The 26842-nt window shown below is 45.5% G+C and overlaps 1 protein-coding gene across 2 annotated transcripts in view; it reads right to left on the bottom strand.

Annotated features, from left to right (window-relative positions):
* Positions 1-26842, bottom strand: part of FTO (FTO alpha-ketoglutarate dependent dioxygenase) — a 389551-nt gene that overhangs the window by 9352 nt on the left and 353357 nt on the right. The window lies entirely within an intron of this gene.

Here is a 26842-nt window from a genome sequence, read left to right as displayed (position 1 = left end):
CGAGTAAGAGACCAGTCCACTGCACTGGTTTTGCTAGGCTCACTAGGCTTTGCTCCAAATAATCTGTCTTAGTCATGAGAAGAACACACGGTCCAGTTTATCATAAGTGACGCTTTTCGAAAGAAGAGCGAGTGAGCTGACAAATTCGGGATTTGTCTTCTCGGACTTTCCGTCACTGCCATCACAGCACCGTGGACAACTCTGAAAATAAAGAGCTGCCCTGTCATAGCTACCATAATGGTCTACTTTGACAAAGCTGGTTTTATAAAATCAGCTTCTTAAATCTGTATAACTCAGTTTACCTACTGCAGAACCACCAAGCAAATCCAATTGCTAAATGAGCTTCAACAAAGGGCATGTTCACCCTCTCTTTGAAAGGCTTTTAACCTCTTGCCTCTGTACCACATGTTAATGTTTCCAGATCAGTAAAGTCAACACACATCAGAGTGAGGAAAAGCCAAACTTTGGCCCATGGGTCAGCTTTTTTTTTTTTTTTCCTCTTTTCTTTTTTTCAGATCAATATACCCTTTTTTTTGTTGGTGGTATTTTTCAACCACAACCACTTGAGAAAGTAGGCTTGGCTTCACTTCTGGTCATGTAAGAGTCTACTCGGGGGGTTCACACTTCAGGGAAGACGTGAAAAGCCTGACAGAAGAAAGAGTCTGCTTAGGTGCGTTAAAAACCAAATGTCCCCACGATGCCTTGGAATGCCTGTGCCTAACGCCACGTGGCTAACCAAGCCGTTTTTCAAGCACGGATAAGGCTGCTGTCTACCCGCAATCAGTCAGCGTACTCGCGGGGTCCGTCTACCCACTGGGAAGCGAAGGGAACAGTACTGGCAAGGCCCAGCTCTTGCCAAGGACTTGTGTTCTCCACATCTGTTTGGGACTCCAAAGGCCTTCTCCAGGTAAACGGTGTTTTTCACAGTTCCCAATTCTTCTACTGCCTACGATTTCTCTGAAATGTAACACGAATACGCTATAGAGCCCAATAACCATGAACATTAGGGTTTGGGGTTTTATTTTGTGAAGTGAAGGAAAAAAACCATCCAGAGTTCCAACTTGGGACTCCAAAGAGAGAGTTCTTTTGAAAAGGGTTTCCCGGCCCCCTGGCGCACGGACCCAGGGCTTCTTCCCGCTCTACGTCACTGCTAAGAGCCCCCCCTGGCTAATGGCGGACTCCACCAAAGAGGGGAAGAATCTGGGGTAAGGGATAACGATGTCCTGTTCGTACTTCGGGGAAGTCAGGGGATGAAGAGAAATGGGTCAAAAGAGCCTCTTGCTGGTATAAAAGTCGGGGACGCTTTGTGGCAAAAGAATGGCTCGAAGGCCCCTCCAGTCTTTCCTTCAGGTCCAGGAGTACCTTGCCCTTTTCCCTTCTACTGCTAACACCTTCCGCTTCCCCCCGGGGCTTCTTCTCAGCCCGTGACTATACTGTGCTACCCTCACATCTCCTTACCCCTCTGAGACTGCTTCTTTAAAAACTTCAGACGTTCTCGTTGCTAGGGGAGAGAACTATAAAGAAATTCTATCTTATGCCAGTGGCCCTCCAGTGACATCTCCCCTCAGACCAAAGGGGGAGTAATAATGCTAATAAAAACATTACAAATAGCCCATAATAAATACCGAGTGCCTGGCACTTCATACGTCTCTTTAAATAAAGAGTTGTCTTCAAAATGGAAACTGAGGCCCAGAAGATTAATGGACTTGTCCTCGATTCCACAGCCAAACAAAGGATAGAGACAGGACTTGGCAAAACCACCTGACTCCAAATCTCAAGCTCTTTGTATGATTCCAAAATACCAACATCAGAAGAATCACTTTGGGTCCTTGTCGAAAATACAGTTTTCCAAAGGCATCTAGCCCCAGGTCAGACCCTCCAGGGGAGGGTCTGGTCCGTCGGCAATTTTCACAAGGGACTCTTCAGATCGGGCCAGTTTGTGAGAACATGTTAACCTGTCACAAAAGACCACAAAGATGCTCAGGTGGAACGTGGGAGGGGGGCCATGAGGGTGTGTCTGGGCCCATGAAGAGCTCACATTAGAGTCGCGTCCATTTCAGAGGACACGGGACTCAGGCTTGGCTCTTAGAGTCTTGCAGCATGGCTCCCTGAGCAAACAACCGGTGACTTTGCAGGGTCTGGCACATAGAACAGGTCTCTTGGAGTCCTTCCCTTACTCCGGGGACTCCGATAGGCCCGTGGAACCATTTAACATGCGAGACTGCTTGGCCTACCGCTGGGGTGTAAACCCAGGGGGCAGAGGATTGAGAACAATTTCATCCCGAGGTTCGTTTGTCGGCTTGTCAGTTATATAATGATAGTGATGAATGGGCTACCTTGACAGCTCAACATTTAGGAGCTGCTGACCTTTGGTCTCTGGTCACATGATAGGGTCACCTGAAACTTGCATGACTTCTACCTGGCCAAGGGTAACAATATAAAGGTCAAATAGGCTGGACGATTATATGTATCAAGTCTGAGGCAGCTTGGTCAGGAGCTTTAAGAGAGGCCGGGTTGGGTTCCCCAGCACACAAAGCTATGGAATCATTGCAGAAATGTGCCCAACAAAAGATATACAATTTCAAAGCAGTCTAGAGTAACTTTCCTTGCAAGGGAATAGAATGAACTCATTATTTTTAAAGGGCAACAATGAAAACAAACACTTTGGAAGAAAATATATTCTGCCAGCGACTCTGCCATTGGGAGGGAAGCATACAGGGAGTATGACTTAATGAGTGATATTAATGCTATCCCTGCAGCATGGCAGAAGGTCCAATTTGATGCAATTACTGGAACAAAATCCCCACCGGCTAGCATCAAGCCCTCTTTTCTGCCAGAGAATACAGTTTCTCTGCTGTCCTGTCAGCACAGTATCCCACAAAGGACCGTGATTGACCAAAGATAACCCTTTCCAAATTTCAGGACTTCCTCGCTGCTTGAAACTTAAGTCAAGTTTGCATGGGACAGTCTCAAACTTCAGAAAGGTTCCAGAATAACTTATGACCATCAATTCAAGGCAGCTGTGATTTTTAGCCATACCATAATATATATATATACACATACACACACACACATACACACACACACACACACACACACACACACACACACACATATACACACACACATAATATGTATATACATACATAGGTATATATATGTGTGTGTGTGTATATATATGTACATATATATATGTTTCTTCTGACAAATCTGAAGATTTTGCTTTTTGACTATTTGATTAAATTCCATTTACTCAGAATCTGACAATAACAGTCACGTAGGTTATGGATACACTTCTGAAAACGAAAGCTGACAGGCCAATGTCACTGATTTGCAGAATCTAGAAACTTCATAACCCATGCAAGAAGCAGGCATTACGGAGAAATCTGATTTACGTCAAAAGCCTGGTTTCTACAAAGGATTTTTCCCTGCAAAGTCAAAGACCGACAGACAGACAGCCACTGGAGCATAATCCACTCATACTCCTGAGAGATGAGCCAAGCAAAGGACAATGGCTTACAGAATAAAGGGCCAGCTGTTCTGACTTTGGAATGCTCATTTGAGTTGTAAGCTGTGAAATAAATTTGAGTTGATGGTTCCCCCATCTGCTCACCTGTCAGTCTATCTCCACTGTACGGCTGTTTTTAGAAATACTTCCGTGTAACCCGCTTAATTGGTTTTGGGAGGCCGAGAAACATCTCCGAAATTTATTTTAACCTTATTCCGGACATGAGGCTACTGGGCCTTTGTTTCTCTTCTCTTCCTTAAAGAACATTCATGAACAGGTCAAGAGCACTCACAGTAGAAAACTCGGGGCAGCCCAACACCAACAGGGTGGGGCAAACTCAGAAGTAGAAAATGGTGGGCGAAAGCGAAATGCCGATTCATCAAGGGCATACCAGCCTTCCGATGAGTTTCTGCTCTGCACTGGTTTCAAAGCTGAGTCAAAGTCGAAATTCTTACAACGGTCCGCAAGTCCCTTTGTGACCTACCCCTTCCCCGTGCGGCTCTCTGACCCTCAACGCCTTCCACCGTCTCCCACTGCTTCCTTTGTGCCAGTCTGTACTGGCTCGTCTGCTCTCCCTGGAACAGGCAAAGAACACTCTCAGGGTCTTAGTAGCTGCTGTTTCTTCTACCTTGAAAATTCTTCCCCTAAAGACATCCATGTGGCTTGCTCTCTCAGCCTTCAGGTCACTGCTCAAACATAATCCAATCAGTGAGGCCTATCTTGACTGCCCCACTTACGACAGAAACATCTCCCCTTCCCTCCAACTCCTACCCTAGTGCTCCCGATCTTCTTTCCCTGCCCTGTTTTTCTACACAACACTGAATACCGTTTGGGGTGTGTGTGTGTGTGTGTGTGTGTGTGTGTGTGTGTGTGTGTAAAATAAACTCCCTGAAGACAGGGAGTTCTGTCTGCTTTGCCCACTGCTGTCCCCTCCAAGCCTACGGCAGACTTTGGCACGTTGTTAGAGCCACAGTAAACACAGTGGAAAGCACACATGATTGAAAACAACTTGCATCGGAACCTTACTTCTTTAGAATTTCCCCGCTACATAACCAATGTTACAGTAACAACCGTAAAAGCACAAGGCGCAATCAAAGGAGGCATAATACCACCAGGGGCCACTGCTCGTGGAAGAACACCGGTCAGGGAATTCAAGACCCCCAGCCCTGCCACCACCTTACCCTGTGGCCTGAAGCAAAACCGTGACTTCCGGCCCATCGGTGCTCAGGTCTGTAAAGTGAAGGGTTGCGTGAGACAATCCTTAAGGTTCCTCCCATCTCTAGAAAACGGGGATTTTACATACCAACATGGTTAACCTCCAGACACCTTATCTCACGTGACCCTCACGATGAGGGTAGGCAAGACAGGTGTTACCCTTTTGGGGAGACAGAGGAAGCCGAGGCCACGCTTGCTCCGTAAGTCACGATGCTGGGCCCAGAACGGAGGTCATTCGGTAGTCCAGCATCTTTCTTTTGAACCGCACTTCCTCTACTGGTAGAATTGAAAGTTTTACCAGTCACTGTTACTCTGACGCATAAACCAATTTTTCAGGCAAGTCCTAATCCCCTCAGAGGTAATATCCATGCGGGTCAGAGATTCCACCGGGCTCTCTTCTGCTCTAGCCAAAGAATCCATGGATTCTCCGAGCTGCCATGTCATCCCAAGATCAAAGGGAAGATCGGAGGTATGACACCGCTCTATTTGCTTAGGGAGGTTTTGTGACCGGAAGAGAATCACACTTCCTTGCAGCTCTCCCGTCGAAGGGCAAGACGTCCGTGCAACTGTGGCCTCAAGGCGGCTGTGCTAACGAGGCGTCTGGACTCCAGAGATGTTGGAGACATCCTAGTCTTAAACCCAAAGCAAATCCCCATTTCACAGCCCCAGGAACTGAATGGCTCTGTTTCTGCCGCTAACCTTTAGATAGTAAAAATCATCTTGCCCGTATAAATATCTATGCTTCTGGCTCCAGTGATGAAGGATGACAGTGTAGCTTACTATGTGCCTGCCCTACTGATGAAGCCCAGATTTGGGCAGAAAGACTATTGTCATTTCTCTGTGCATTCATTCATTCGTTCATTCATTCATTATTCAACGAATATTTATGAGGTACCAGGATCTACAGATAGCAGTGAACTAGGACAACATCCCAAGTGTCACGGAGGGGGAAGACAGATAACAAACACGTGCATTGCTTATAGACTTTGCATTTAGCTGCCAGCAAGAGGGACTAGAAACCGCGGTGCCTACAGAAGATGGAAGTCTTTCACGTTAAAGGAGTTTGGGGAGGTCATGGGACAGCAGTCCAGAGACATCCAGGACCCAGACCCTTCCCTCCACTTTTCTGCTCCGCCATTCTCAGCTGACGGCTACCACCCTTGAGGTCACCTCATGGTCCAGGGCACTCCGACCACCGTATCTCCAGTCCCAGGGAGCAGGAGAAGGGGCAGAGGGGTAAAATGTGTGTTTACCGCCTCCTTTTAAGGGAGGACAGGAAGCCACGCCTGCCTCGATCTCACTGACTAGAAGCCAGAAGGGGCTGGGAGTGTAGGTTTTTAGCTGGATGCCCTGTGTTCTTCTCTCCTCTGTCAAAACCAAGATTCTACACTAAGGAAGAAGGAAAGAACGGGGGCAAGACGAGAACGGTTCTCTGCCACACAACGGAAGCAAACAGATCCCAAGACGGTTTCTGCTGGAGACAATTGCTCTGGAAAGGTGGGGGAAGGGTGCTGGCCACAGGGGTTGTGCTAGGTATCTCTCCGGGGGGGGGGGGGGGAGGAGTATTTTAGGGGACAAGTTGGGCATGTTCTAGGGGACAGCAAGGAGGCTGCTGTGGCTGAGGGAGGGTGATGAAGGGAAGGAGGGGAGGGGATCAGAGGAGTCCAGGGTCTGGGAAGCCACCGTCAAGACTGATTTTACTGTAAGCGAGATGGGAAAGTACGGGAGGGTTTCATGCAGGGGCGTGATAGGATCTCTGGCCCCGCACTCTGCAGAAAGCTCTAGAACTCCTTTAGGAATCGGGTCGTCTCATGAGTAAACCCCTCTGCTTGACCCACACGCAGTGTTGGCTTGATGAAGCAAAATCTCCTCCTTAAGACTCTTTCCAGGCTGACAGGCTACTCCCCACTCCCCACGCCAGGGCTGGGAGGGAGGAGGGCCCTGAACCTGACTGTCCTAATGGCTTTGATGCCTTGTTCCCCTTGCCATGGGACAGAAAAGACGAAGGAGCGCCGAAACCTCCCGTACTCCCAAGTTCACCCGATGTGTATCTTCGGAACTCAACTCACAGCCATTTTATGCTCCTCTTTTTCTCTGGGGGCTGTGGATTCAGGCTGAGGAAGCAGGGTAATCCTATACGCTGGGAGCCACGGAACACTGAACGGGCCTCTGAGTCAGCGCTGGGTCTGCTTCTAAAGTGACTTGGTTTGAAAGGGGTTTTTAAAACTCGCACTTCAATAGAAGGCAGACCACATTCTGAAGCCCCCCAGCCCGGTTTTGCTGCACCGCCCGAGACACCGCCAGTGCTCTCGGAGCCTCGGGAAGGAAGGCGGAGCTGCCAGGGAGACTGCCTTAGGGTTGTAGTGTGGCCTCCAAACTTCAGGTTAACTGGGTGGGCTTATTAATTAATCATCACAGCCATAACTGTCCCGCCTGGGCATCTCTGCAGAGAAAGCAAGTGGGGAGATGAGCCGCGATCTATTCATTACTTAACGGTCTTGTACTCCCGCGACCTGAATGGGAGGTCGAAAGATCTCACACTTCAGGGCTTTGAAAGCTGGGGCTGCGGTTCCTTCGCTGTCTGGGTGATCTCATTCTCCCAGCACCAGTGTTCGCTTGGAGGGTGACCTTGGGAAGGGCACTCAGGCAGTATTTGCTCATCTGTCGAGCGGAGACAGCCCCAGGGCCCCAGAGTCACATCTGGTAAATACTCACGCGTGGACCAGTACTGGCCACCTCATCTCACAGCCCCCTCTGGCTCCGGGGAAGAAGGCTTTTTACCAGCGGGGAAGAGGAGCGGGGCCACGTCCTTGCTACGTGCCAGCTAGGGACGGGGGTGGCGTGGAAAGACGAGAGAGTCTTTGCGCAGGAAAGACACCCGTAAGGCCCTCACTGTGGATCCCGGGCGCGTTCTCATTTGCCAAAATTCAGAAGGTCAGAAGGAATCAAAGGACGACATCTGCTTGTGCAGAATGTCATTATAGAGGAGTCTGGGAACAAGAGGCCTGTTACAAGTTCCTGAAGGCAGGCCGATTAATGGAGAAGTCCAGCTCCTCGCTGAGCGTTACAGGAGTGGGGTCAGCTGGGACCGGGCCAGGGCTCGCCAGTGAGTCAGGACAGCACAGCAAGGACTTGATTAGCTGCTGTAACTTCCTGCCCCCATGCCTGGCCTGCCAGGGAGCCCCGCTTCTCAGCGGACTGCTAAGCTAGAATTTACACTTTTTGGAAGAATGGTTCTGCAGTCAAGGCCACCTGGGAGTCGGCACAGAATACCTGACTGAGGGTCCATTATGCTTTCTCTGCAGCACCATCTGGTAGGTTAGCTCGAGTGAGACCACGGGACCTGGGAGACCCGCTGTCCCTCATTTAAACTGCACTTCCTAGCTGAAGATTGACTCATGAAGGTTCTGGTGCCCAAAGGCAGCCACTGGTAAGTTACGAGTCTGGGGTCCTATGGACAGGTGCCATCGGCAAGCGGCCTGCCTGTGTGGTGTGAATGGAGGGGTGCCAGGACAGCACAGTGGGCTTACTCTGGCTCCCGACCAGTGCCAGGAAGCGTACCATTAATTCACTTCTCGCAGGTGAAAGGGGACAAAAGCGGGGAAGGCGTTTCGCAGCGCAGCTACTTCTAAGGAGGAGAGTATTTTGAGTCGCCTCTCAGATCACGCTGCTTCTTGGTACACGTGAGCTCTGCGTTCCCTAGGGCGAGCGGGAGAGGTGGGGGTCTCCAAAGCCCATTTTTAGCTCCTTTACGGTTTCACCTAGGGTGGACCACGTGAACAGCCTTCTGGGAGAGATTCGTTTGGGAGGCCGGCGAATGCAGACTAGAAGCCATTTAATTGGTTCCAAGTTAATGTCCTTTTCCAGTTGGGTCTTGTGTAAGCACCTGGGAGTTATGGCCACTAACTGAACATGATTTATAAAGTTCTTTCCCAGGAGAAAGGTCTCTGGACAGGCAGTGAGTGAGTCTGTGAATTATTTCTCCGTAGTGGTTATAGTTGGAGGAGGAAGGAGCAAGTTCAACCGTAAAGAACCTGGAACTCTCTCCAAGAAGGGAGGGAGTTCTCTTTTTGCCAAGGTAATTTTTGACAGCCCTGGCTAGCTCTCGGAGACTTCATACTTGACAAACCTCTGTTCTTAGGAGCTAATCCTTACCTCATATTGCCTCAGGTTAAACAGACATGAGCTCAACACTTCTGTGCCAGAGTCAGGAGACTCGAATCCAGGTCTCGGGAACCTTAGTTCACTGTGGGCTTGCTGGCTTTTTTTCTTTTTTAATGTCGTAACTGTTAGTAGCAAACAGTTTTTAAGGATCTACTTTATGCCAGGTGGGGTTCTCCGTGTCTGTTTCCCATAATCCTAATAACCCTACGAGGCTGGCACGATTATTATCCCCATCTTACAGATGGGAACAGCGAGGCACTGGGTGCTTGTGTAATTTGCCCAAGGTCAGAGGTTGTGAGTGATGTGGCCAAGATATGAACGCCAGCACTCCGGCCTCAGAGCCATGTTCCCAAACCACTACCCTCTGACATTAATGAAACAATGTACGCTTCCAGTCTGACACCTAATGATACAGAAGCGGTTATATAATGAAAAAGCACGAGTCTCCCATCTAGGGCTGCCCAGCTGGCTCCGCCGGGAGAGCCTGTGACTCTTGATCTTGGGGTCATGAGTTCGAGTCCGATGCCGGGTGTAGAAATTACTGGGGAAAAAAAAGTCTCCCATTTAGTCCATCTCACCCTTGGACTTGTTTCTAATGCTGCTATTTCGTGATCTGTCAACTTCAGATACTATCTGTTGGCCTCCTGCAATGGTACAGGAGAATCTGGCTTGTCCTAATTCTGCGTATGTGTGAGTGGTGACTGTGGAAACCAGTCTCCAGGCATGACCCTCGTGCTTTTTGGAGTTAAGCCTCAATGCAAGAAGGCTGTATCTTGGCTACAGAGACCACACGGAAAGGCCACTTGGAGAGAGAGAGGCCTTAAAACATAGAGTCTCACTGAATCCGGCCTTTCTGCCCCAGCTGCTACAGACCTGACTAGAGTGAGGGAACACCCCCAGTGAGGCCAGCAGAAGCAGCTTCTATCCTTGGGCCCCAGTCAACACACAGAAAGCCTTCTGTGAGAAAATAACAACTGTGGCTGTTTTAAGCCACTTAGTCCTGGGGTGATTTGTTATGCAACGAATAACCAAAAATAGTGTTTTCTGTATTTTTAGTTCCTTACCTGGATCCCTCTGTAACTGTCGATGATATGCTTACATTCTATATCTGATTCCACTAACTTTTTTTTTTTAATAACTAATGACGCTAAACATCTTTTCATGTACTTATTTGCCATTTGTAGATCTTCTTTGGAGAAATGTCTAATCAAGTCCTTTGCCCATTTTTAAGTTAGACGGTCTTTTTGTTGTTCGGTTTCAGGAGCTCTTTACATATTCTGCACATTAAACCTTTATCAGATACACGATTTGCAATATTTTGTCCTTATTCCCAAGGTTGTCTCCTCACTTTGTTAATAATGTTCTTTGATGCACAAACATTTTTAGCTTTGGAGAAATCCAATGAAACGAAGTTGAAGGAATGTGAAATACCCAATGTTTCATGTACTCTGGAAGGATAATTTCCAGAGGCGTGCTAGTCTCGGGTCAGTTGCTGGTTTTCACCAAAGCAAACCTCTACTCGATAGCACTGTAACTGAACTTTGAGTTATTCCCCAAACCTGACAGTAATTAATGGGAGCTATTTAAAAAATCGTCGTCTAGAATCCTTAATATACACTTACTCAGATTGGAAGTTTTCATTTTGCCCTTCTACGAATGCATCTGACTGCATGTATATGCCTCATTTCTTCCACCAACCCGGAGGCAACTGGTGGACATCTCAGCAGCTACCAATTCCAGTCCAGAGGAAGGACAGCATCTGCGATCCCTAGTAGGTAGAACTTCTCATGAGCCGTCCCCGCCCCCACCCAACCTTCTGGCAAAATTAGCTGATCCATTGAAAGAACTTCCTGACACCTTCTATGGGATTTGTGAGAGGCTGAGGAATGGTTATTATATGCATGCATGCATATCCGAATCAGCAAGCCATCCTTTACATAATCAGTGATACCTCTTTATAACGTGAGCATTAGCCAATAAGGGACATGGAAAACACCATACCATGCAAAAGAATGCTATCACCATAAGGGCTTCCCTCCAATATGTAGTCTGACCTTCTGTACATCTGAATCCGTGTGACAAAAAGACTTACCATAATAACCAGCTTTACTTGGGCATTTCTGACAGCTGATTGTCACTTTTTCCCCTATCAATATAAATATTCTCAAAACTAGCACACTGTTCAGTTAATTGTTTGAACTATTTCAGTTCCAAACAGATCATGATGTTCTGCAGAACTGCTTATAAAATAAAACGGGAAACAACCTAAATGTCCATCGGGAATGATACTACTCTACGGTATAGCCATACTATGGACTTCTCTGCAACAATTAAGTAAAATAGATACAACGGATTTATACTATATGTTCTAACATGGGACGATTTCCAAACATGAGACGTATTAAGTAACACAACCAAGTTCGGTACTGATTTGTATTAGCATAATAGCCATTTACGGAAACGAAAAAAGAAAACACGTATGTGTCCACAGTACATCTATATATCCGTAAATGCACAGCAAAACACCTAGGAGGTCAAGAAGGTCAGAGACTGGGGATAGTGGTCTAAGAGCACTTTATAAAGTTTTAATTTTTGAATCAGGTGACTGTATTTGTCTATTACCTGTGCAGTAAAAACAGAAAGATGCTAACTGATGGCCAAGCAAACAAAATACCTCAGAGCTAGGGATGTGAATCAGTTGTTAAAGCATATAAGTGCCTTCAGCTCTAATTTCCTTTCTACCAGTCAGAATTCTGGGAACTCAGCAAGGAGGAAATTCTTGGCGTGGTCATTATAGGACTTTGAAGTCAACCAGGTAAAACAATTCCTTTGTATCTTTAGGGAGGATTTGCCTACAACGTTCCTAGCTGCTTTAGTAAAGGTAGGGTCATCTGAGGATTGCTGTCGAAAAAGTGGGTTTTTTAATGACTGTCTATCTCACCTCCTCCAAACTCTGCCATCCCACCGAAAACTGAGGCCTTGCAGAGTGAAAATGAAGGGCCTGCGACTATACTCACTTTAAACACCTCAGCTTTCTAAAACTTCTTTCAACTACAGGTCTCTTAAGGAAAAACTGTCAAAGTAACAAAGACGCAAAGTGGAAACAGATGTTTTTTCTGCCCAGAGTGCTCTCGGGAATGGCTTTAGATATTCGTGTTTGTTTTCTAAGTAACTGTACCAGCTGACTTTCTTGTCCACCACCACAGCCCCCGGCATGCTTCTTGGGCCCCTCCGGGTACACAGGCTCAAACAGGGCCTGGCCCCCGCAGCCTAGCTTTCCAGCAAGCCCTGAAGACAGAGGAAGGCCTGGGGCTCTCAGTCTCAACTCGGCTTCGGAGCCACCAGCACCCCCCCTCCCTCTCCAAGCCCCCCAAAATGGGCCTGAGAGCCACGCTTGACAAGCCAACAGAGGGTGATGGCATTTTATTCTCCGGCTGAGTTCATCTTTCCCTTCTGGGGAAGGGCGGCCCGATGGGAAGGGTCTTGGGAACACACGCTCTCCCCTTTCAGTTCACGACCCCCTCCCCTAAGGCTTTGCTTTTAGGCACCTTAGTTGCTAAAGGCATTTAACTTTAATTCCATTTGACTTCAATTGTGTCCAAATTACTGCAAAAAGGAGGAAGACAACAAGCTGTAAATATGAAGAGAGACAGAAAATCATTGAGAATCCTGCCTTTATGAATATTTGATGAAGAAAGGTTAGATCCATAGCTGGTAAATTATAAGAAATTATGTCCATCATGTGACTCTGTCAGCAAAGGTTAATACAAATGGGTTGGGACTTAGTTGGGATGACAACGCAGATTAAAAAAGATTTGTCCTGTCCTCCCTGCAATTAGTTTTTCTCCTATTATTAGTGTAATAGAGTTGATCAGTAGGATTACGGCAACAGAACAAATGTGCAGTGAAATCATTTTGTGTTTCAGACTCGCATTGCATTTTCACAATAAATTTTTCATCTCTGCTAATCTTGCCCTTAATTGTGTGGTTGCTGTGGGCACGATCCAATTATTAACTCTTTTGATCCTACGATGCCCTTGCCATCAAGTGCGCTGATTACATGCAGACCGAGCGGGTGATCCTGTAGCTGGATACACGGACCCCGTGGCTCATTTAGTGCAGGCAGAAAAATGGTTCGTTTTGCTCAAATAACGGCTCCAGTGAAGTGCGAAATTGTTTATAATTGTGTTATAGGATTTTGCCCAGGTTAAAGGGCTTCTTGGGGCTTCCATTATAAACCTCGTTGCTCAGGTATTTATGATTCATTTTCCACCCTCACAAATTCTGAATTAGGCTTACCATTCTCTGCTCAGAGGGCCTTACTGTTGGGGCTGTTATTATTATTATTTTGCAAAGGGGATTAAAGCGGTCAGCCCACGTTCTTTGTACCGAGGCAGAGAGTGTAATTGATGTCAAGGCCGGTAAGCTGGGATGTAGGACAAATGGCTCGGTTGACCCAAACAGCGAAAGGCATAATTTACCCAAAGGGTAGTTTGGATTTCCAGGGGTAACTCTATGCCCTTTCCAGCCACGCTGAAGAGCTTGAAGACTGAGGCCAGAGGGAGGGTGGGATGAATACCCAACAACTAAAGGAAGACAAATCAGAGGGCATTTAAGTTTCTAGCTATCCCAGACCAGGCTCTCGGTAAGTAGAAACACATGTCCACAGCAGGGAGCCAGCTTACTTGGCTTCATGACGCTCCTTCTAGAAAACTCCATTGCCCTCACCTGAGGTCATCCTTTCTTTGGATGCCTACCTATTGTGAATTACACACCTTTCACAGGGTTGCTATGTGTTTTTCAAAGGAGGGATACGGCTGGTGGAATGTGTAAAGATCCACACAGGATAGAGAGAAACACGACTTCTGCCACGGAAGAGGCCTGCAACAGAGGGAAGACGTAGACGGTGGCGTGTACCCGCAGCAGAAAAAAGGAAACGAAAAAAATACAAATCAAAACACATCAGTGTAATACATGCTAATCAACCAAGAGACCCTACAGGCCCAATGCAGAAGACAAAATATTCTTCCAAATCTCAAGCAAGGCTGGAAAATCTGGATAACTGGGGAAAAGCTGTCTTGGGAAGGGTTAACTGTGACAGCCACAAGAATAATTGGAATTGTCATGCCTCGAGCAATCTCACTGTAGGGGCAGTGTCTAAGCAAGGTCCACTGAGAGGCCCCCCTAACTGAAGCGTACATTCTGCCCACACTTACGGTCATCCCAAAGTAGGAAATTTAACACATCAGGGAGCCTGCTGGATTATCAGATCAACTAATCGATAGCATTGACAATATTTCTGCCTAAAAGCATGGGGGAGCAGTAAAGTAAGGTACCAAAGCAGACACGATCTTTGCCAATACATTACCTTGGACCTTTGACTCCTGCCACGGGCCCCAGAGGCACATGACTTTTCTTCCCAAGACCTGGGATTTTCTGCCTAAGTAACTTTGACCTGCTTGAGTTCAGTCAATTGCATCCTTCATTAGGAATTGGTACAGGTGACATATCCAAATGGCACAGACCCAGTCTCCCAGGCATCTGAAGCAGCATGTCGAGTCATGCTATTACCCGCTTTCGGCGGCCCTCCCCGCCAGACTCTGTAAATCTCAGCTGTGTGTGTGCAACGGCGGCAGACTCAGTGGGATACAAATAGCTTCTCCGTGTAGCTGGATGGCTCTTGAGGCTTGAGCTACCTGAAGAGTTCTGTCCCCTCTGTGTGACCTACACCTGGCGGCTTTTGGCCACCCTCAACTCAGTGAATTTAATGCTCCAGAAAGCAACCAGATTTCATCAGTGAGGGTGAAGCTAACTCAGAGAGACAAAGAGAATACGCTTTTCGTGTCCCCGGGTCTATAAAAGAGTATTTGGGACAACACGGCACCCAACGGGCCCAACCCACACCAAACATGCTCTGTGGAGTCCGGCCATCTCCCCAGAGGCTTCCTTCTGGTGTAGCAATCTGGGGGCCAGCCTCCAAATACCAGAAAGGACCCCGAATCTAGAAACGCATTTGTAGTTGGTAGAGACAAGAACAAGACGAGGCTCTCCAGGGAAGGGGGCCCACATTTGTTCAGTACCTGGTATTGACCGGCTAACCTATTTAATTTCCCTAACTCTCCAGAATTAGTTCAAAGTTTGCTGATAAGAAAACTGAGGTGTAGAGAGAGAAAGAGAGAGAGTTGAAATAACTTATCCAAGGAAGAGCCAGTCCGAGGAAAGATCGGGATTCAAATCCAGGCGTGCCAGGCTCCAAACCACAACCCACAACTCTTCGTAGCACCTAGCTTGCCTTGTTTCAACCAGAGAAACAAAAGGCCGCTTCCCAAATGCAGTAAAGGCTAACAGTCGAAATGTCAACCCCACAAAACTTCTGAAATCCCAGAGCATCGGATGGCCGGATGGTGGCACCCTTTGGAAGGAACACTGGTGCTGGTGTTTGTCCTATTCTCAGACGGGCTATATAATGGGGGGGTGGGGGGGGGGTGCAAACAAGAGAATCAAGGGGGTAAAATGCAGAACTTATTTGGACGCGGATGCTTCATGGTCCGCACGCGCACCAGTCACTGGGCGCTCCCACTAGGACAAAGCCAAGGTTTTCTGAAACTGGCATATTATTGTAGTCCTCCTGGCTCTGCTGTAACTATTTCAAGGACTATTAAATTAAACCCTGGAGACAGTCTCCCTTAAGATAAAGAGCATGCTTTTTATTGTGCCATCAAAGGAGACCAGAAAACCTGAATCTTTCAGCTTTAAAGACAACATAATGAGATCAGAGATTTTGCTTGCAAAGAAATTAACTTTCGGTTAATTAATGAAAGTAACCTTAAACAGCGGGCGTGTTGCCAACAACCAGGGCACTATAATAAAAAGAGGGGGGGTGTGTGCAGATAATGGGCTGCTTTCAAGGGGCCCGGCTCAGCAGCCCAGAAAAGAAATTTGATGAGGATGCTGCTTGTAAATTTGATCTCAAATTCTTAAGATGAACAAATAATAGTCTTATCTGTAATAAAGTCGGCTACAAATGCTTTCTTTTCGCCCATAATTTTCTGTTCAATTTAGATAGAAGATTTAATTAGATGTTGGTGAAACACCAGTTATTTAATAAAACCCTTAATAAAAATCTAATCTATGGTACATAGAAACCACTGTAATATAATCACAATTTAAAAAATACATTTTAGAGTATTTACTTTTTACAGTGAAGAAAAAATATATACGTGACATGTTCTGTTTTTCACTCAAGGGCCAAGAAAGTAAACCCAGTAAAAAAAAACAAACCAACCAGCCTCACACTGCAACCCTTTTCTCCTATCACATAAAGTTTGTTTTCAAAAAACAAAGTTTTCTCTTGTCATTTGCAACCAAAATGGTTCCTTGAACCTGAATGAAGGCACGGAGAATGATCCCACTCACCTCATAAAGATTTTCAACTAAAATTTGCTTATCATGATACACTGACGTTTAAGGATTCCCGAAATTGTATGAGAAACAATATGGTTCCCGACCTTTGCTAAATCGAGCCATTATTTTTCTGTTCTAGACTATCTGCAAGCTTGAAAGTGAAGATAAGGCTCTCTCCTGCCTAAATCCAAAAGAGTAGAACAAGTTAACAGAGCATTAGTGACCCCTAGCACATCTGAAAGTGAGGTTAAGGCCATTTTGTGTATATACTCCTAATCCCTAATATCTTGACCAAAGGCGGAATTCTAGACTGGACATCCTGAGCCCCAGGGTCCACTCAATATGGCCAATTCTTAGAGGTCATGCTTCCTACATTTGTACTTCGGTATTGGCGGGAATGTTGGTTTCCATGCGAAGTTGCTCGTAAGTTTCCAGCCTCTGGAACAAGACTTAAATGGAACTGAGATCCAAACTGCTTGACACATTGGGTGGTCTGCTTTTCACGGGTCTATTGGAAGAGAGTGAACAGCATGGAGGGAGTGGCATCACCCCGGACTCACCAGTTCAGATTGTATTTCCTATTGGCCATGTCCCTTTCATCAATATTCCATAGCTCTCCCACGACTATTCAGGTAGAAGAATCAGACTGGAGTCAGTTCTCAGATAAACAGTAGGGGTGAGACTTAACTGAGGTAGAAGGAGTTAACATCCCTGGTCCGAAGGGGCACGTGAAAAGCTGGTGGAAACCTGTTTTCCTGCTGTGTCTCTCCTGACCTAGCACCAAAACTAAAATGCCTATTGAATGAACTCTGTGTCCTTGGCCAGGGCCATGTGGCATCCCCGCTCATGTCTGACTTGAGAAGGTCACTGTTGAATGCATCTGGATGTTGTGATCATCCCGATTTAATCATCAGGATGGGGTTCCAGTGGCTTCCACTGTATATAAATTTAAATAATGGCCCCTCCTCTCGGAAGGAAGGAAATCCACGGAGTTTGCCCATCTGTTCCACGAGGCTGTTCATTTTGAGTTTCTGATTAGATGCCTCCTACTATCCTATGCATGCCGTAATCTCCAAACAATGCCACACTGTTTGGGGGGCATTTCATGATTTATAGCGCTCGTGATTTTTGGTTCAAATCGAATTCCTCTTTGGCTACTGACACAAGGGCTCGGCACAGACTGGACATGGCCAGTGCTCACTGAGATATATTGTCCAGGTAGCCAGTGGGAATCTATCAGCCACTCCGGGGCCACGCGGCCACTCAAGAATGTGTCCCGATTGGGTGTCAGATTGGATTTCCTTTCTGTGTCTGCCATGCCAATACCCACATGGCTGACTTAGCCACTCATACAAGTTCAACCCCAGACGGGGCTGGACTATAAGCGAAATTGGGGGCCTGCCACAGGGTTCCTGGAAAACGGAAGGAGGACGTGCTAAGAAAACTATCTGAAACAGTATCTAATTGCCCCCTTTCGGCAGGGCAGGGAGAGGGGGCGAGGCTGCCCCACTAGCCTTGTGGTTTCCTCTTCCCAGTGTGCCACTAACTTGTCAGTCACTTCCCCTCTCCCCTCCCCAAGCTGGCTTCACCTGCTTTGTAGCCTTGCCATTCCCAGGGACAAGAGACACCTTCTTCTGTTGGAAATACACAGACACACACAGACACACACACACACACACACACACACGGTGATGTGCTCCTAGCTCCAAAAAGCCAAAAGGGCAAAAAGAGAAATCTCAATCCCCTTTTTGGGTATAAAGCCCAGAGGCAGTCTCAGAAGCTTTTTCAAATGTTACCATTACAATTAGGAGACAGGAGGTTTTTGCTCTGCTTGTGGGTTTCACACAACATCCTGCCTCAACAGGATCTTTTGGAGCCTGTGACGCCTCTAAGCACGAGCTGTTCCTCCAGCGGGATGTTGACTTTTGTGGTTTATTAAGCAAGCAATGCCTAAGTCAAAGTACACGCTTCCAGGAGAACACAGGTGCAAGTGCTTCAGGCCAAACTGCACAGAAGTCGGTCCTTTCTCCCAAGGGTTCGTTGAAGAGAATGCTCCCTAAGAGGACCAGGGCGATGGCAAACTTTGGTGTTCAGACAACAATTACTGAGCAGGTCATAAAAACCATAAAAGCCACCTAAGGTGTCTATCACCTTTGTGTTGCTGGGACGTCGCCAAGGTTCTTGGGCGTTGGGCCCTTCAGACTGATATTCAAGGCAACCCAGCTTCAAGGTGTTCTTGGTGGGGGGGTCATAAGCCCTTACCCGTTGGCAGCGTAGCCTCGCTGGTTGAGGTCCTGAGCTCTGAAGTGTAAGAGAGGCTCGGGTTAGAGTCCTGACTGTGTGACTGACCTTGGGAAAAGGACAAAATCATGCTAAGTTTCCTTATCTCTAAATGGGGTTACACATATCTATTTCACAGAGCTGCTAGGAGGACTGTGAGATCATCGACATAAAGCACACAGTCCGAAGTCTGGCACATAGTAACTGGCTCAATCAACGACAGCCTTTATTATTAGTGTAATATCTTCCCTGGCACTTGGGGACTACAAGCTGTGACTCTTTCGTGACAGTCATTCCATCACTGTCTTTAGCAGTCAGGAATGCTTCTACTATTCTTATGAGCATTATGATTAGCCCTCTCTAGTATTTCAAAGCATGAAAACCATCCTATGGTTGGTAATGACAGCCACCTGAAACAGTTTCAGGCTCTGGCACAGAGGCGACAAAATGGTGCCTCAGAGGCCACCGTTAGCTCGTTTTTATTTTGACCCAGATGGGATGGCTCTTAGAATTTTTTTTTTAAAAGGTGAATTCGTTATTTAGAGAAAAGAAAAGAAAAGAGAAATGCAGAGATTTGGGTCAAAAAAAATCAAGATTTCGGTCTTTGCTTCAGAATGGGAAGATCTGCCTACTGGGGCCAGTATTACCGGCCGGAGTGGAGTAATGGTTGCACCCTTTAGATGGGATGCACACGCTCCAGTCTGAAACAAATCCCACCTCCCCACGCTTGGCCTGCTTCATGCATTTCTATTACCAGGTCCTTCTCCTGTAGAAGAGTCAGCCCACTTTTGTCACCATTAGCCACCCGCTGGTTGCCTATTTGGCTACTGCCACGATTCTGCCATTTTGCTTTCTGAATTTTTAGTTCAGAAGGGCGTTGGAGTTGGTTCAGTACTGTCTCATGTTGACCCCACTCCACAGTAGTTCCTTGGGTGGCACCTAAATGCTTTCCCCAGGGTGCCCATCATTTCATTTCGCTCCTCACTCTTGGCAAATTGACTTACACGTTTCCTTCTGTGACGTCAGCCCTGGCTTCGCTTTGAGGCCAGCTCAGATCTAGAGAACGTGGGAAAGTATCAGATCACAAAGCTTGGAATCCAGCTTCATTCTTGGTTTGGCCATCTTCTTCCTATATCTCTCTATTATCATCGATTGTGTCAGCAGACACTGAATTCACTCGTTAACACTCCCCCATCTCCAGGGACATACTTAGCATATCTGACAGCTGACGCAGGCCATTTATTACACCCCTCTTCCTCTATATAACAGAATTATTCTCAGGAACAATCCGATAATAATCAGTAATAATTATGGTCTTGATTATTCTCTAGTTTAATTAACAACGAAAGGAGAAATTCCAACTGAAAAATATTATTCAAATTCAGTCAAATCGTTTGTGCAGAGAATTAAATTTTCATTCACTAAATATAAAATTATTACCCAGAGTAGTTTGTAAACTGGTTCACTGTTTTAATTTGTTTTTAATTAATTTATTTATTTTTGAGAAAGAGAGAGAAAGAGAGAGAGAGCGAGCAAGCAGGGGAGAGGCAGAAAGAGGGAGACACAGATTCCAAAGCAGGCTCCAGGCTCTGAGCTGTCAGCACAGAGCCCGATGCGGGGCTTGAACTCACAAACCGTGAGATCATGACCTGAGCCGAAGTCAGACATTTAACTGACTGAGTCACCCAGGCGCCCCCTTTTTTTAAAAGAAATTGTTTTAATGGGCTTTTTTTTTTTTTTAACTTATCTTTGAGAGAAAGAGAGAGTACGAGCAGGGAAGGGTAGTTCACTGTTTTAAACAAAAATACAAACTTCAGGGGTCACATAGTCTGGCAGAGTTGAAGTACCCCAACTGTGGCTCCTTTGCCTTAATCACGGCCAAGCACAGTTTATTTTCACGTTCTGTTTAGATGCAGGAGTATGTGGTGCCATGGGGTTGGACACATAAACTACACATGAGGCGAGCTCCTACAATTCCAAATGGCAATGGACTTACTCTGAAATGGACAGGTGTAGCTGAGTCTTTGTGCGTCGGTTGCTGATAATATAACTGAGAATTCTCTGAATCAGTGTCCATGCAGAATGCTATGTTTATAAAGGATACATGACTAAAATGTGCTAATTTGAAGCCCCCCACGCATAGACATGATTTATTTATGTTTGTATCGGAAAACTTCATGAGTAATTCAGAAAGTGTGTAGAAATTAGATCAATGGAAGATTTTTGTAGAGAGGAGTACTCTATCCCTGGCGTTGTTCGGAATTCACAGAAAATGGTGGCAGTGAAAAGCAGACTGACTCTTGTCAGTTTTATTGTTGTTTTTAGATCTCCTATAGACCATGCAGCCTTTACTGCCAGCACGGAGTGGGGAGAGGGAGAGCTGGGTGGACCGTTCCCACTGCCCACTCTTGGTACGTCACTGCCCATCTCTTAATTTGATTTCTGCTTTTTATTGTTAAGACATTTTGGTTTCCTGACCCCCCCCCCCCCTTTGGCCCAGAACTTTGGTCTGGGTCTTTGATCTTCTCTTCCCAAGTCCACTAATCTGGATTCTTGATCCAACCGCCTGCCATTCTGGCCTCCAGACCGTGCTTGCCTCTTCCTTCTGACTCAGCTCCCCACACCAGACCCCTTACCTACCTGTGCCCTTGCTATTGCTTTTTTACAGCTCACCATCCTTTGACTTCGATGGTTTCTCCGATCGTGAAAACCTGCCTGCCTGACTTACGGGAACTCGGTAAGCTTTCTTCCCCGTCTAGCTGAACTCCTGGCACAAACTCCACACTGTCCTACCGTTACCTAAATTTCAAAGTGGCAATCCCATGAAAAGCATCAGTTTTGATGCTAGTGGCTTGGTGGGGAAGGTGGCTAGGGTTGCATCCTTGGTCTTAGGTGATACCAGGGAAAAACTGCTCAAGTGAATGGGTGATTTACTAATGGCAGCCAAGCTTACCAGTATCAAAGCTAAAATAGGTAACAACGTCTGTAGGTGTTGGGCTTGGTCTGGGGTTTAATGCTTTATTTGACTCCATGTCGTGTCTACTGGGCTGCCCTTCGCCATTTGTTTAAAAAAAATTTTTTAATGTTTTTATTTATTTTTGAGAGAGAGAGAGAGAGAGAGAGAGAGAGAGAGAGAGAGAGAGAGATAGTGCGAGTAGGGAAGGGGCAGAGAGAGAGGGAGACAAGAGAAGCAGGCTCCAGGCTCTGAGCTGTCAGCACAGAGCCTGACGCGGAGCTCGAACTCACGAACTACGAGATCATGACCTGAGCTGAAATCAGATTCCCAACTAACTGAGCCACCCAGGAGCCCTTGCCCTTCACCATTTGTAATGTCCATTTCTCAGGACAGTATGTTGCCTGATAGCAGAATTTATGGTCTTTAGTTCTGAGATGCCAATAAAATCACCTGGCCACGTGAGGGCCTTCTCCAGTACGGTCTAATACAGAATGCTTATCTTATTCAGGCACAACATCAGCTTTTAATATCCTCCTAAATCTGCAAATCAATCCCTGATTTTTAAGATTTCCTTGAGAGGAGTCTTAGGCAGCCTGGAGTTCCTTTATACATAACGATGATGATGCCCATAACTCATATCAGTTAATCACATATGCCAATAATCACACATGTCAATAACCACATAAGCTAGTTAACTGGGATTGTTTTCCTCTGCTTTTGCTTACGATTTTTGACCTATTGTTGTAAGAAACAAGGGCTTTCAAAAAGGGTAGTAGTTGTGCCTCATCATTCTGGAAAAATCAAGACAGAGTTTCCATATTTAATTCTAAATCCCAAGCATCTATTATTAACACACACACCTTTGCTTATTTGCAGCAAGGAATAATAATCTTAGCCTTTTATCCTCTTTCAAATGAAATAATACCAATGAGGCATCTTAAGGTGTGGCTATGATAGGCTAAATAACGATTGTGTCCTTTTTACCCTCTAAAGTCTAACAAAATATCAGTATCTAATGACATAGGCTGCTTAATTCCACATGGTAATTTATATATATATAATATATACACTGCATATGTCATATATATATATATACATATGTATATGTATATATGTACATATATGTATATATATATGAAACAAACATATATGTGTATGCAAAATACATAGGACATGGCCAGTTTCAAGGTCTGTGTAATGGGACATCAACAGTTATATCCGTGTGTTTGAAGGACGGTATTCAAATGATGTTCTGATACTCTTTTCCATACATGCTTGCTTTGTGCAGTTCAGATGTTGCTCATTTCTGTATAGCTATTACATGTTTCTAGGATGCTGCTTTGAAAAATCTGGGCCACCTTCAAAGATTTTATAAAGTGACTCCTTTATTCTCATGAAGAGGAGAAAGGCGGGTTAATCATCTATTGACTCCTCAGCCTTATTACTGGCGAAAGCTCTGGCTTTGCTAAATTTCCGCTTTTTAGTTACCTAACAAACATACATCAGCAGGAGGTGCAGATAAAGATCGAAAGATTAAGCTTTGTCACTCAAATGATAATTAAAAAGAGTATTTTAAACACACTGTAAATACGCACAAGCCATCATAAAATCATCAAAACCCTGCCAGAGCTCACCACCTCCAGAGTATATAGATTATCAGGGAGAGGGATATTGATGTTAAGTCTGCTTATCTTGGAAGATTGTCATTAACTGTCCCAAGCCTGCACTCAGCCAGCCACCTGAGCTAGGGGAAGTCAGGGAACCTGGCTTCACACATTCTCGTGGCAGATTAGTGGGATTTGGAATGAGCAGTTTCATATGCATTTAATAGTGATCCCTTTCTGTTCACCTCTAGGATTCCTTAAAATATATTATTCCGAGGACTTAAATAAAAACAACAGAAACCGAGATTCTGTTGTCCTGCTTTCAAAAAATCATTTCATATACAGAATAGATTTAGGAAAGCAGATTAATTTCTGTGAAAAATTTCATTTCTAACATGTCATAAAAAGACACAGGGGCCATGTGTATTAGAGGCATTCAGTAACATCACCTTTCATAAAAAGAAAAGCTTGTCAGCACAATCTTATTACGATGTCATGCATTGTTAAACTGGTAAAATATTTCTGTATATTCCAATTAGCGCAACCATCTACTGGCACAGACATTACAGAGAAAACTATCTTCTTTAAAAAAAAAAAGTCCTTTCCACTGGGAACCAATCCTTTGTTTGACAATTCAGAGAGTGTTATTTAGAGATTTTAATTGCTCAGTTGATCTGTGGCTGGATCTCAATAATCAAAACAATAAAATTGTTGGTTTCTTTTTTTTGACAACTGTAATAAAATGCCAGTAGTGTCCTGGGATAGTTAACTCAAGCTGGATTGACACCGTCATATTCTTTTTCAATATCTTTTTTATCAGCGAAAAACTAGCTATTTCTTAAAAAGTAAAAAGTACCTTAATCACGTTGCCATTATCAAAGATATTCCAAGTATAACTTAACGTCCACATGAAACGTTCAATCTGGTTGTAAGAATCTAATCTGATTATCTGTGAAAAGGGTCGACAGTTCTTAATTAAAAAGAAAAAAATTCTTCAAATCCATTAGAAAAAAGCCAAACATTCCAATAAAAATGGGCCAAGCCACAGGCAAATATTTCACAAGAAACAGAAATAGATATTTAAATATGAGAAAATACCGCTACCTCAACAGTGATCAAAATGATGTCAATAAAATCAAGGAGACACTGTTCTCTTAATCTATGAAAATGAAGCAGTTCACACCCAGTTCGCACACACACACACGCGCGCACACACACACACACACACACACACACACACACACAGTTTCCAATGCCGGCAAAGGTACGGGCATTTTGCTCATGGACTGCTGGGGGAGACTCATGGGTTTTGCTCATGGACTGCTGGGGGAGACTATAATTGGTTCAACCTTTTGGAAGAACGTTTTGGCAATACGTGTCAGAGGCCTTAAAAATGTGCATAGCCTTTGACCCAGTAATTCAATTTCTAGGAATTTATCCTAAGGTGATAAATATTCTCACGAAATTTTCAGACAAGGGGATTCATCCCAGCATTTTATACGACGTGGGGAAAAACAGACAGCCTAAGTGTCCAACAGGAGGAGAAAAATTAAATGAAGATGGCATATTTATACAAGTTTCTATTAACAATCACGTTCCCAGGGAATGTGTAAAGATATGAAAAACTGCTCATGATATAGTAAGTGAAAAGAGGCAGGTTATAAAATACTATGATTCTAATTTTGCTTTAAAAAGTATATGTGAACATATGTGTGCACTGAAAAAACTTAGTACACTAGAATATTCTTAGTGGTTACCTTAAGGGGGTGGGATTATAGGAGCCTTCTCTTTTCTGTCTGATACCGCTCTGAATTTTCAAAAAATGATTTTAATTACCACAGACTGCAGCTTAACTTAAAACATACTCATTGGAGAAGCAAACTCAGACGTACTGAGCCTTACAAATGTTTCCTACTATCTTTTCTAACCAATTCACCTTATGGAAAGTACACGTAGATCTAAATAAGTTTCTTCTTCTTTTGGAGAAGAGTCTGGGAGATAGCTACATAATGACAGATTTTACAGAAATGTGGAAAGAAGACATTTACGAAAGTTTACAAGGGTAGAGCTGGCAGTTTGGATGGTTGGGTCCCTGGCCTGAGAAAACAGTTCGTTCGTTCTACGATGTTAACCCACCGGACAGAATGTAGGACACCCAAAACAGGCCATTTGGTGCCAAGGGAAACTGAACATTTGGGTTGGCAGGGACAACTGGCTATTAATAACAGTGGGTAGGAGACACCCAAATCAGCCATGCGTTTGCACTCCACTTTGATTTAAACGTTTTATAAATGCGGAAATTCTTCTTTTCAATACTCATTTTCAAAAAAAGAGTTCCTGCCAGCCACAGCCAGCTTTCCTACTCCCACCTTCTCATCCCCAACACCCACACTGGGGGACTTTCTGCTTCCTTTCTTGAGGACAAAGGAGCCACTGGCATGAGCTCGGGGACCACACACATTACTGCAAACCCAGGCCAAGTCTGACCGGGAAGCTGAAGACCACTATGAGCTTGCTGAGGTGAGATGCTTCTAAGTCTTGGGAATTCTCACTCTGAGAGTAAAAAATGAACTCATCTGCTTCCGCAAGAGTCAGAGCAGAGACATCATGTTCTCTGACTTGACCTGCCTCGGGTCTAACCTCCCTGCTTCTACAGTTTTCCTTTTCTACTGGATTCCACTTGGGCAGAAAGGCATCCGGGCGCTTAAGAAAGCCATCTGCTCTGGCTTATTTGAAGGATGAAGGCATGGGGGGGGTGCAACAGTACATGTACAAGAAGGAGAAAAAGGAATTTTCGGCAGGTCAGCAATTACTGATGTCCTGAGGGAGCAGCTCCCCCGTGCTGGGTGCTTTAACTCGTTTGTGAGTGCCTTATCGCCTCTGACTTTGAGTATCCTAGAACACCAAAGTCCTTCTATCCTCAAACCCCAGCCAGGGTGACTCTTGGTGACTGTCAATATTAAGGAATATTTCAAAACACCAGGTTTCAGAGCTAACTTCGCCACAGGCTTCTTCAGTTTGAAAACGAGGGGGTGATTTAGATCCACGACCAATGGCAGCACGTACAAAGGTGGCCAGCTCTTCCCTCCTAAGACAGGAAGCCCATCGTGGCACCTGTCGCCGGTCTCGTGAGCAGGCTGATTCCCATGAGGGAGGGGGCACAAAGCTGTAACCTGGGCAAAGGAAGATGGACAGCCTGTCTCGGAACCAAGCCTTGCATCTAGATTTCTGAGCCTGCTTTTGTCTCAAGGCTCAAGATTTCCAAATTCAGATGCAGAGCAGAATCCTGCAACACCCCCCCCCCCCCACCCCGCGCCGACGCGAGCCACCCCATCTCTGCATACTGTTCACTAAGCGGCTGCGGTCTAAATAACTGGAGGGGATGCTTTATGCTTGGCCACCCCTCCAGCAGGAGACAACGGGCTTTCTCGCTGGTGTTCAGCAAACCCCACCGAGCCACCGCTGATGCCTCATTAGAACGCAAGACACTCCTGCCAGCCCTGGGCGCCGCATGCTAGCTGCCTGTGGTCTGCATCTGTAGTCATGACAGACGGCGGAGACTGTTGCCTTCCACTGACGACCAAGTACATGATCCACTGCAGCTAATCAATAGGATAATGGAATGAATCAATAGGAAAGATTTTTAGAAGGTCTTAATTAAAGAAACACTTGCAGATACAAATGATGTCTTCAATGTATTGATGGTGCCAA

Source organism: Panthera onca, chromosome E2 (genome assembly GCF_046562875.1).
Source record: "Panthera onca isolate mPanOnc1 chromosome E2, mPanOnc1 haplotype 2, whole genome shotgun sequence".
Lineage (NCBI taxonomy): Eukaryota > Metazoa > Chordata > Mammalia > Carnivora > Felidae > Panthera > Panthera onca.
The sequence above is the reverse complement of the archived record's forward strand: the minus strand, read 5'-3'. Positions and strand labels throughout refer to the sequence as shown.